Source organism: Cryptomeria japonica, unplaced genomic scaffold (assembly GCF_030272615.1).
Source record: "Cryptomeria japonica unplaced genomic scaffold, Sugi_1.0 HiC_scaffold_175, whole genome shotgun sequence".
Classification (NCBI taxonomy): Eukaryota; Viridiplantae; Streptophyta; class Pinopsida; order Cupressales; family Cupressaceae; genus Cryptomeria; species Cryptomeria japonica.
The window spans coordinates 21081-30277 of NW_026728997.1; the positions used below are offsets into that span (position 1 = coordinate 21081).

General features: G+C 57.8%; 1 non-coding gene across 1 annotated transcript; it reads left to right on the forward strand.

Moving 5' to 3' along the window:
- Nucleotides 1–7227: 7227 nt before the first annotated feature.
- On the forward strand, nt 7228–7346 carry LOC131867577 (5S ribosomal RNA). Its single transcript, XR_009366129.1, has one exon. It is a non-coding gene; the product is annotated as a 5S ribosomal RNA (ribosomal RNA).
- Nucleotides 7347–9197: the final 1851 nt, after the last annotated feature.

Below are 9197 nucleotides of genomic sequence, written 5' to 3' on the forward strand. Positions count from 1 at the left end.
ATTATTGGGAAGGGAACCCCCTGGGATGCGGCTCAAGCAGTGCCCAAAGGGACTGGAATGCGGAATCACATCGAGAGACCCAAATGCTATACGAGGGCTCAAATCGAATTATCGATTTGGCCACGACATGGACGCATCGGAACGACTACCTTTGCCGAACCACTCGCAATTGCATCCATACCGAAACCAATAGACATTTCCGTTAGAGCCCTCGCATAGCATTCGGGAATCTCGCATGCCCCTCTAAATCGACCAATGCTGGCGCTCAATGAAAATCCGAGCGCTACCACCGTTCGAGCGCCAGCATTGGTCGAGTTAGAGGGGCACGGGGGAGAATGCTCCAGTCAACACCTCCCCTATATAAGTTATTTGTCCGATTCTCGCACAACCGTAGTCTGCCTCGTCGAATCAAACAACGGTCCCAGATTCCGACTTCCGTTCCGTAGAGACCCAAAAGCTAGATGGAGGCTCGCAAGAAAGAGAGTCGGCGCATAGCAATCGGGTTTCTCGAACGTTTAGGGACCGAGCTCACTTGCGGATAGGGCAAAATCCGCCAAGCAACCCAAAAGCTAGACGGGGGCTCGAATCGAATCGCCTAGGCGGCCACAACAACGACGTGTTGGATCGACTACCAGTGCCAAACCATTCAGCAAGACTAGTCTGTGTCGAGGCCGGATAGAGATTCTCAGAGAGCGCCCGCATAGCATTTAGGAGACCTGCCGCGTCCCTCACACTCGACAAATGGTGGTGCACGTTTATAAATCCGAGCGATCCCAACCCTTTCAAGCACCAACATCGGTCGAGATAGAGGGGCACGGAGGGGGCTGCGTGAGACAACACAGTCCCCTATATAAGTTATTTGTCCGATTCTCACACATCCGAAGAATGGTCATCAAATCGGACAACAGCCCAAACTTCCGACTTCCGTCCCAGAAAGCCCAAGAGCTATCTAAAACGTTCATGGCCGGAACTCGATCGCGGCTATACCAGTCCGCCAAGCAACCCAAAAGCTAGACTGGAGCTCTAGTCGAATCACCTCTGTGGCCATTGCAAGGACGTGTTGGAGCGACTACCATTGCCGAACCATTCCGCAGGTCGAGTCCATACCAAGGCCGCATAGAGATTCACGATGAGCTCCTGCATAGCAATCAGGAGACTTGCCGTGTCCATCACAATCGATAAATCCTGGTGCAAGATTTTTGCATCCGAGCGCTCCAACCAGTCGAGCACCAGCATCAATCGACATAAACGGGCACGGGGGGAGGATGCTCGAGAACACTACCTCCCCTATATAAGTTATTTGTCCGATTCTCAAGCAGCCGAAGTCTGGTCATCGAATCGGGTCAAAGACCACAACTTCCGACTTTACCCACAATGCAAGTCATCGAATCGAACATCGGCCCCCGAGTCGGACTCCATGCGTATGTCAGGTCATCGGACCCAAATTCCGCCTTCCTGCGCATGGCGGGCCATCAATATCAACTCGGTCATCGGACCCAAACTCCGCCTTTTTGCGTATGGCACGCCTTCAAATCGGTCATCGGACCCAAATTCCGCCTTCCTGTGCATGGCGGGCCATCAACATCAACTCGGTCATCGGACCCAAATTCCGCCTTTCTGCGCATGGCACGCCATCAACTCGGTCATCGGACCCAAATTCCGCCTTCCTGCGCATGGCAGGTCATCGGACACAAATTCAGACCTCGCCAATATGCCTACGTATCGAATCGGTCATCGGACCCAACTTCCGACTTCATCCATACTGTAGGGTCTTTGAGGTTGGCGCGGTGCGCTCAACCCAGGGAGTCGACCCATCGAAGCATACACCTCCCCTATATAAGCTATTTGTCCGATTCCCACACCTGTGTAGTTTGCACCTCTGACCAGGACATCGACCCCAACTTCCGAACTCGACTGCAACGACGGCACCAGCGCCTTGGTGCGCACCTTGCGACGCACAGTCCCAACATTCGCCTTCCTGCACATGGCAGGTCATCGGACCCAAATTCCGACCTCGCGAGTATGCCTACATATCGAATCGGTCATCGGACCCAACTTCCGACTTCATCCATACCGTAGGGTCTTTGAGGTTGGCGCGGTGCGCTCAACCCGGGGAGTCGACCCAACGAAGCATACACCTCCCCTATATAAGCTATTTGTCCGATTCCCACACCTGTGTAGTTTGCACCTCCGATCAAGACATCGACCCCAACTTCCGAACTCGCCTCCAACGACCGAACCAGCGCCTTGGTGCGCACCTTGCAACGCACAGTGCCAACATTCGCCTTCCTGCACGTGGCAGGTCATCGGACCCAAATTCCGACCTCGCGAGTATGCCTACATATCGAATCGGTCATCGGACCCAACTTCCGACTTCATCCATACCGTAGGGTCTTTGAGGTTGGCGCGGTGCGCTCAACCCGGGGAGTCGACCCAACGAAGCATACACCTCCCCTATATAAGCTATTTGTCCGATTCCCACACCTGTGTAGCTTGCACCTCCGATCAGGACATCGACCCCAACTTCCGAACTCGACTAAAAAGACCGCACCAGCGCCTTGGTGTGCACCTTGCAACGCACAGTGTCAACATTCGCCTTCCTGCACATGGCAGGTCATCGGACCCAAATTCCGACCTCATGAGCATACCTACTAATCGAATCGGTCATCGGACCCAACTTCCGACTTCATCCATACCGTAGGGTCTTTGAGGTTGGCGCGGTGCGCTCAACCTGGGGAGTCGACCCATCGAAGCATACACCTCCCCTATATAAGCTATTTGTCCGATTCCGACACCTGTGTAGTTTGCACCTCCGCTCAGGACATCGACCCCAACTTCCGAACTCGCCTGCAACGACCGAACCAGCGCCTTGGTGCGCACCAAAAGTGCGCACTTTTGGAGGGCACTTTTCTGCGCTCCAAAGGTGCGCACTTTTGGAGGGCACTTTTTGGAGGGCACTTTTCTGCGCTCCAAAGGTGCGCACTTTTGGAGGGCACTTTTTGGAGGGCACTTTTCTGCGCTCCAAAGGTGCGCACTTTTGGAGGGCACTTTTTGGAGGGCACTTTTCTGCGCTCCAAAGGTGCGCACTTTTGGAGGGCACTTTTTGGAGGGCACTTTTCTGCGCTCCAAAGGTGCGCACTTTTGGAGGGCACTTTTTGGAGGGCACTTTTCTGCGCTCCAAAGGTGCGCACTTTTGGAGGGCACTTTTTGGAGGGCACTTTTCTGCGCTCCAAAGGTGCGCACTTTTGGAGGGCACTTTTTGGAGGGCACTTTTCTGCGCTCCAAAGGTGCGCACTTTTGGAGGGCACTTTTTGGAGGGCACTTTTCTGCGCTCCAAAGGTGCGCACTTTTGGAGGGCACTTTTTGGAGGGCACTTTTCTGCGCTCCAAAGGTGCGCACTTTTGGAGGGCACTTTTTGGAGGGCACTTTTCTGCGCTCCAAAGGTGCGCACTTTTGGAGGGCACTTTTGTGCACTCCAAAGGTGCGCACTTTTGGAGGGCACTTTTCCTGTGCTCCAAAGGTGCACATCTAGGTGAGCACCTTCGACCACACCTTGTAGCACACCAAACTCTGACTTTCGACTTCATCCGCAATGCAGGGTCTTTGAGGTTGGCGCAATGCGCACAACCAGGGGAGTCGACCCATCAAACCCAACACCTCCCCTATATAAGCTATTTGTCTGATTCTCATACATGCGTAGCCTGCAGGAGCAATTAGGACATCGACCCCAACTTTCGGCTTCTAAACGAAAACAAGGTCTTTGAGGTTGGTGTAATGCGAACAACTAGGGGAGTCAACCCATCAAACCCAACACCTCCCCTATATAAGCTATTTGTCTGATTCTCATACATGTGTAGTCTACAGGAGCAATTAGGACATCGACCCCAACTTTTGACTTCTTAACGAAAACAAGGTCTTTGAGGTTGACGTAATGCGCACAACCAGGGGAGTCGACCCATCAAACCCAACACCTCCCCTATATAAGCTATTTGTCCGATTCTCATACATGTGTAGCCTGCAGGAGCCATTAGGACATTGACCCCAACTTTTGACTTCTTAACGAAAACAAGGTCTTTGAGGTTGGCGTAATGCGCACAACCAAGGGAGTTGACCCATCAAACCCAACACCTCCCCTATATAAGCTATTTGTCTGATTCTCATACATGTGTAGCCTGCAACAACGATTAGGACATCCACCCCAACTTCTGAATTCGTCTGCGTTGACCGCACCAAAGGTGCACGCCTTGGTGCTCACCAAAATCCGACTTCCGACTTCTTCTGCTATGCGGGGTCTTTGAGGTTGGCGCAGTGCGCACAACCAGGGGAGTCAACCCACCGAATGCAACACCTCCCCTATATAAGCTATTTGTCTGATTCTCATACATGCGTAGACTGCAGCAATGATTAGGACATCCACCCCAACTTTTGACTTCTTAAACAAGACAGGGTCTTTGAAGTTGGTGCAGTGCACACAACCAGGGGAGTCGACCCATCAAACGCAACACCTCCCCTATATAAAGCTATTTGTCCGATTCTCATACGTGTAGTCTGCAGCAGCGATTAGGACATCGACCCCAACTTCCGAATTCGTTTGCATTGACCGCACCAAAGGTGCACGCCTTGGTGTGCACCCTGGAGTGCACTTTGGTGCTCACCTCGGTGCACACTTTGGTGTGCACCTCGGTGTGCACCAAAGGTGCGCACCTTGGAGCGCACCAAAGGTGTACACTTTGGAGCGCACCACATAGGGTCTTTGAGAGGTTGGCGCAGTGCGCACACCAAGGTGGGTGTTGAGGTGCGTGCCGAGGTGGGTGGGTGCTAGGGTGCGCTCCATGGTGGGTGCCAGGGTGGGTGCGTGCTAGGGTGGATTCCAAAGAGGGTCATAGGGTGGGTGCCAAGGTGGGTTGGTGATATAGTGGGTTCAAAGGTGGGTACTAGGGTGGGTTCCAAGGTGGGTCACAAGTTGGGTGCCAGGATGCGTGGGTGTTAGGTTGGGTGCCAAGGTGGGCTCCTGCGTGGGTGGGTGCTAGGGTGGGTTTCAAGGTGGACGCGAGGGCGGGTGCCAAGGTGGGTAACAAGTTGGGTGTTAGGATGGGTGAGTGCTAGAGTGGGTGCCAAGGTGGGTGGGTGCTAAGGTGGATGCCAAGGTGGTTCACAGGGTGGGTGGGTTCTAGGGTGAGTTCCAAGGTGGGTCACAGGTTCAGTGCTAGGGTGGGTGTCAAGGCGGGTGTCGAGGTGCCTGGGTGCTAGGGTGTGGATGCCAATGTGGGTCATAGGGTGGGTACTAGGGTGGGCTGCAATGTGGGTGCCAAGGTGGGTAACATGCTCGGTGGGTTCTAAATTGGGTGCCAGGGTGGGTGTGCACCCACCTTGCCCGAGGTGGGTGCCAAGGTGCCAGTGTGGGTGGGTGCTAAGGTGGATGCCAAGGTGGGTGAGAAGGTGGGTGATAGGTTGAGTGGTAGGATGGGTGGGTGCCAAGATGGGTCACAGGGTGGGTGCAAGGGTGGGTAGGTGCTAGGGTTGGTGTCAGGGTGGGTGGGTGCTAGGTTGGGTTCCAAGGTGGGTGCGAGGGTGAGTGTCAAGGTGGGTCACAGGTTAGGTGCTAGGATGGGTGAGTGCTAGGGTGCAAAGGTGCCAGGGTGGGTGCTAGGATGGGTCGATGCTAGGGTGAGTGGCAAGGTGGGTCCACAAGTGTCAAGGTGGGTGCCGAGGTGGGTGCCAAGTCGGCGACTGCTATGGTGGATGCCAAGGTGGGTCACGGGGTGGGTGCCAAGTTGCTAGGTTGGGTTCCAAGGTGGGTGCCAACGTGGGTGCTAGGGTGCGTGGGTTAAAGGGTGTGTCACAACGTGGGTGCCAGGATGGGTGCGCACCCACACTGGCCAAGACGGGTGCGGGTGCAAGGTTGGGTTCCAAGCCCGGTCACAGGCTGGGTGCTAGGATGGGTGGGTGCCAAGGTGGGCACCAGGGTGGGTGCACCCACCCTGGCCAAGGTGGGTCACGGGGTGGGTCCTAGGGTGGGTAACGGGGTGGGTACTAAGGTGCGTGCCAAGGTGGGTCATAGGGTGGGTGCCAAGGTGGGCACCAGGGTGGGTGTGCACCAACCCTAGCCAGGGTAGGTCACGGGGTGGTTGTCGGGGTGGGCGTCAAGGAGCCAAGGTGGGTGGCAAGTAGCCAAGTTGCGTGCCAAGGTGGGTGTCGGGGTGGGTGCCAAGGATCCAAGGTGGGTGCCAAGGAACCAAGGTGGGTGTCTGGGTGGGTGCCGAGGTGGGAGCCAGGGTGGGTCCCAAGGTGAGTGCAAAGGTGGGTGCCAGGGTCAAGGTGAGTGCCAATGTGGGTTCCAAGGTGCCAGGGTCAGGGTGAGTGCCAATGTGGGTTCAAAGGTGCTAAGTTGGGTGCGAGGTTGGGTGCGAGGGTGGGTGGGTGCCAAGGTGTGCTAGGTGGAAGCCCGGGTGGGTCGGCATCCCATGGGTGTCGAGTTGGGTGCCTGATGGGTGCTTCTTGTCAAGTTTTAGTCGTCGGGACTCATTTCGAGCCTTAGAGGTCGTTTCTTGTCCGGTTGCCCTGTCTTCGACCTGGGAACCCAATTTTGGTCCTCGGGTCCCATTTTTTTTTGTCTCGCATCCCACTTTTGGCCTGTGGCCTTTTCGGGGTCGATTCTCGTTTTGGGCATCAGAGCATGTTTCTTCTCCTAAAACCCAATATTTGTTTATTAAGTCTCGGAACACATTTTTGTTCTCGTGGACCCATCATGGGTCTTGGAACGCATTTGTGGTCCTTGGGTCCCATTTTGCATCCCGAAACTTGTGTTTTGGTGCTTGATCCCTATTTTGGGTGCCCACCTTGCACCAAGTGCGCACCCGGGGCAAACCGAGCGCCTTGGTGCACCGGGGCAAGATCGAGCGTGCACCCGAGGCGCCCCGAACATGCACCAAGGTGCACTCGGCCCACATGTGAGCGCAGGTCGTTGCGCCCGAGGTGGTGTGTGGGCACCGCGTTGCAGACGGGACACTGCACGCACACGACGCCCCCTCCAGGTGCACGCACGTAGGCCGGGCCGGGTGCACACCCGACGCCCTAGCAAGGTGCGCGCACCCGGGCAGGGCTCACACTTGGCGAACGGGGCGCACTTCGCGAGGGAGGGTGTGCACCTCGACGGGGGTGGGTGGCCGGGGTGGATTCGCACGTGGGTCGCGGTTTGCTAAGTACACACTGCGACAAGCTCATAACGGGTGCGATCATACCAGCATTAGTGCACCGGATCCCATCAGAACTCCGCAGTTAAGCGCGCTTGGGCCGGAGTAGTACTGGGATGGGTGACCTCCCGGGAAGTCCCGGTGTTGCACCCTTTTTTAGTTTTTCGCCGGGCGTCGCAATGCTATTTGAATAAACCTTTTGCCCGTTTGCGTTCTCGTCGGGGCCGGGCCGGGCCGGGGTGCGCTGCCCGCACTACCGCGCGCGCGGGGGCGACACCGAGCGCGCACCCGAGGCACCCCGAGCACACAGGCCACGGTGCAACCCGGGCGTTGTGCGCGCACCCCGGTGCGCCCGAGGTGCTGCGCGCGCACCCAGGTGAAATCGGTGTGCACCTCGGCCAGTGCGCGCTCGGTCGAGTCGCGCACGTTGGCCAAGGTGCACGGTGATGTTTCTTACTCTAAGGTTCCGCACCAGACGCCCGGGACAGGTGAGCGAAGCTGGGCGGGGCCGGGTGCGCGGCCGGGGCAGGTGCACGCAGCTGGAGAGAGCTTTGGAGCACACTTCGGAGCGCACCAATGATGCGCTCCATTCAAAAGTTTCCTGAAAAGGCAAAAAAAGTTGAGATTATAGAATTTCCCACTTGAGAGATTGTAAAAAAAAAAAATTTAAAATGAAGGAAACGCGGGTGCCAAGGTGTGCGCAGCCCAGCCAAGGTGTGCGCACCAAGGCGCCCACCCTGGCGAAGGTGCACGCAAGGTGCGCACCCGAGGCAAACCGGACAATTAACCCAACTTTCGACTTCGCGCGCACCTTGGAGCGCACTTCGGAGCGCTCCTTGGTGCGCACCAATCTTGGGCACCTCGGAGTGCACCATGGCGCCCACCAAGGTGCGCACCCGGGGCAAACCGAGCTCCGACTTCGTGCGCACCTTGGAGCGCACGAAAGGTGCGCACCATGGCGCCCACCAAGGTGCGCAGCCCAGCCAAGGCGTGCGCATCAAGGTGCGCACCCTGGCGAAGGTGCGCACCCGGGGCAAACCGAGCTCCGACTTCGTGCGCACCTTGGAGCGCACAAAAGGTGCGCAACCCAGCCAAGGTGTGCGCACCCCGGTCAAACCGAGCTCCGAATCGTGCGCACCAGAGGTGCACGCCATCGTGCGCACCTTGGAGCACACTTCGGAGCCCTCCTTGGTGCGCGCCGATGTTGCGCACCTCGGAGCGCACCCGGGGAAAACAATGCAATTAACCCGACTTTCGACTTCGTGGGCACCTCGGAGCGCTCTCGGGTTCGCACCTCGGAGCACACCGAGGTGCGCACCTTTGATGCGCTGCCTTCACCAATTTCCAGAAAAGGCAAGAAAACATTGAGAAGGTGTGCGCACCGAGGTGCCCACCCTGGCGAAGGTGCACGCGAGGTGCGCACCCGGGGCAAACCGGGCTCCGACTTCGTGCACGCCGCACCTTGGAGCACACTTCGGAGCGCTCCTTGGTGCGCACCAGGGCGCGCAACCCAGCCGAGGTGCCCACCCCGGCGAAGGTGCACGCGAGGTGCGCACCCGGGGCAAACCGGGCTCCGACTTCGTGCACGCCATGGTGCCCACCGCGGCGAAGGTGCACGCGAGGTGCGCACCCGGGGCAAACCGGGCTCCGACTTCGTGCACGCCGCACCTTGGAGCACACTTCGGAGCGCTCCTTGGTGCGCACCATGGTGCCCACCAGGGCGCGCAACCCCGCCGAAGGTGCACGCGAGGTGCGCACCCGGGGCAAACCGGGCTCCGACTTCGTGCACGCCGCACCTTGGAGCACACTTCGGAGCGCTCCTTGGTGCGCACCATGGTGCCCACCAGGGCGCGCAACCCCGCCGAAGGTGCACGCGAGGTGCGCACCCGGGGCAAACCGGGCTCCGACTTCGTGCACGCCATGGTGCGCACCGCGGCGAAGGTGCGCACCCGGGGCAAACCGGGCTCCGACTTCGTGCACGCCGCACCTTGGAGCACACTTCGG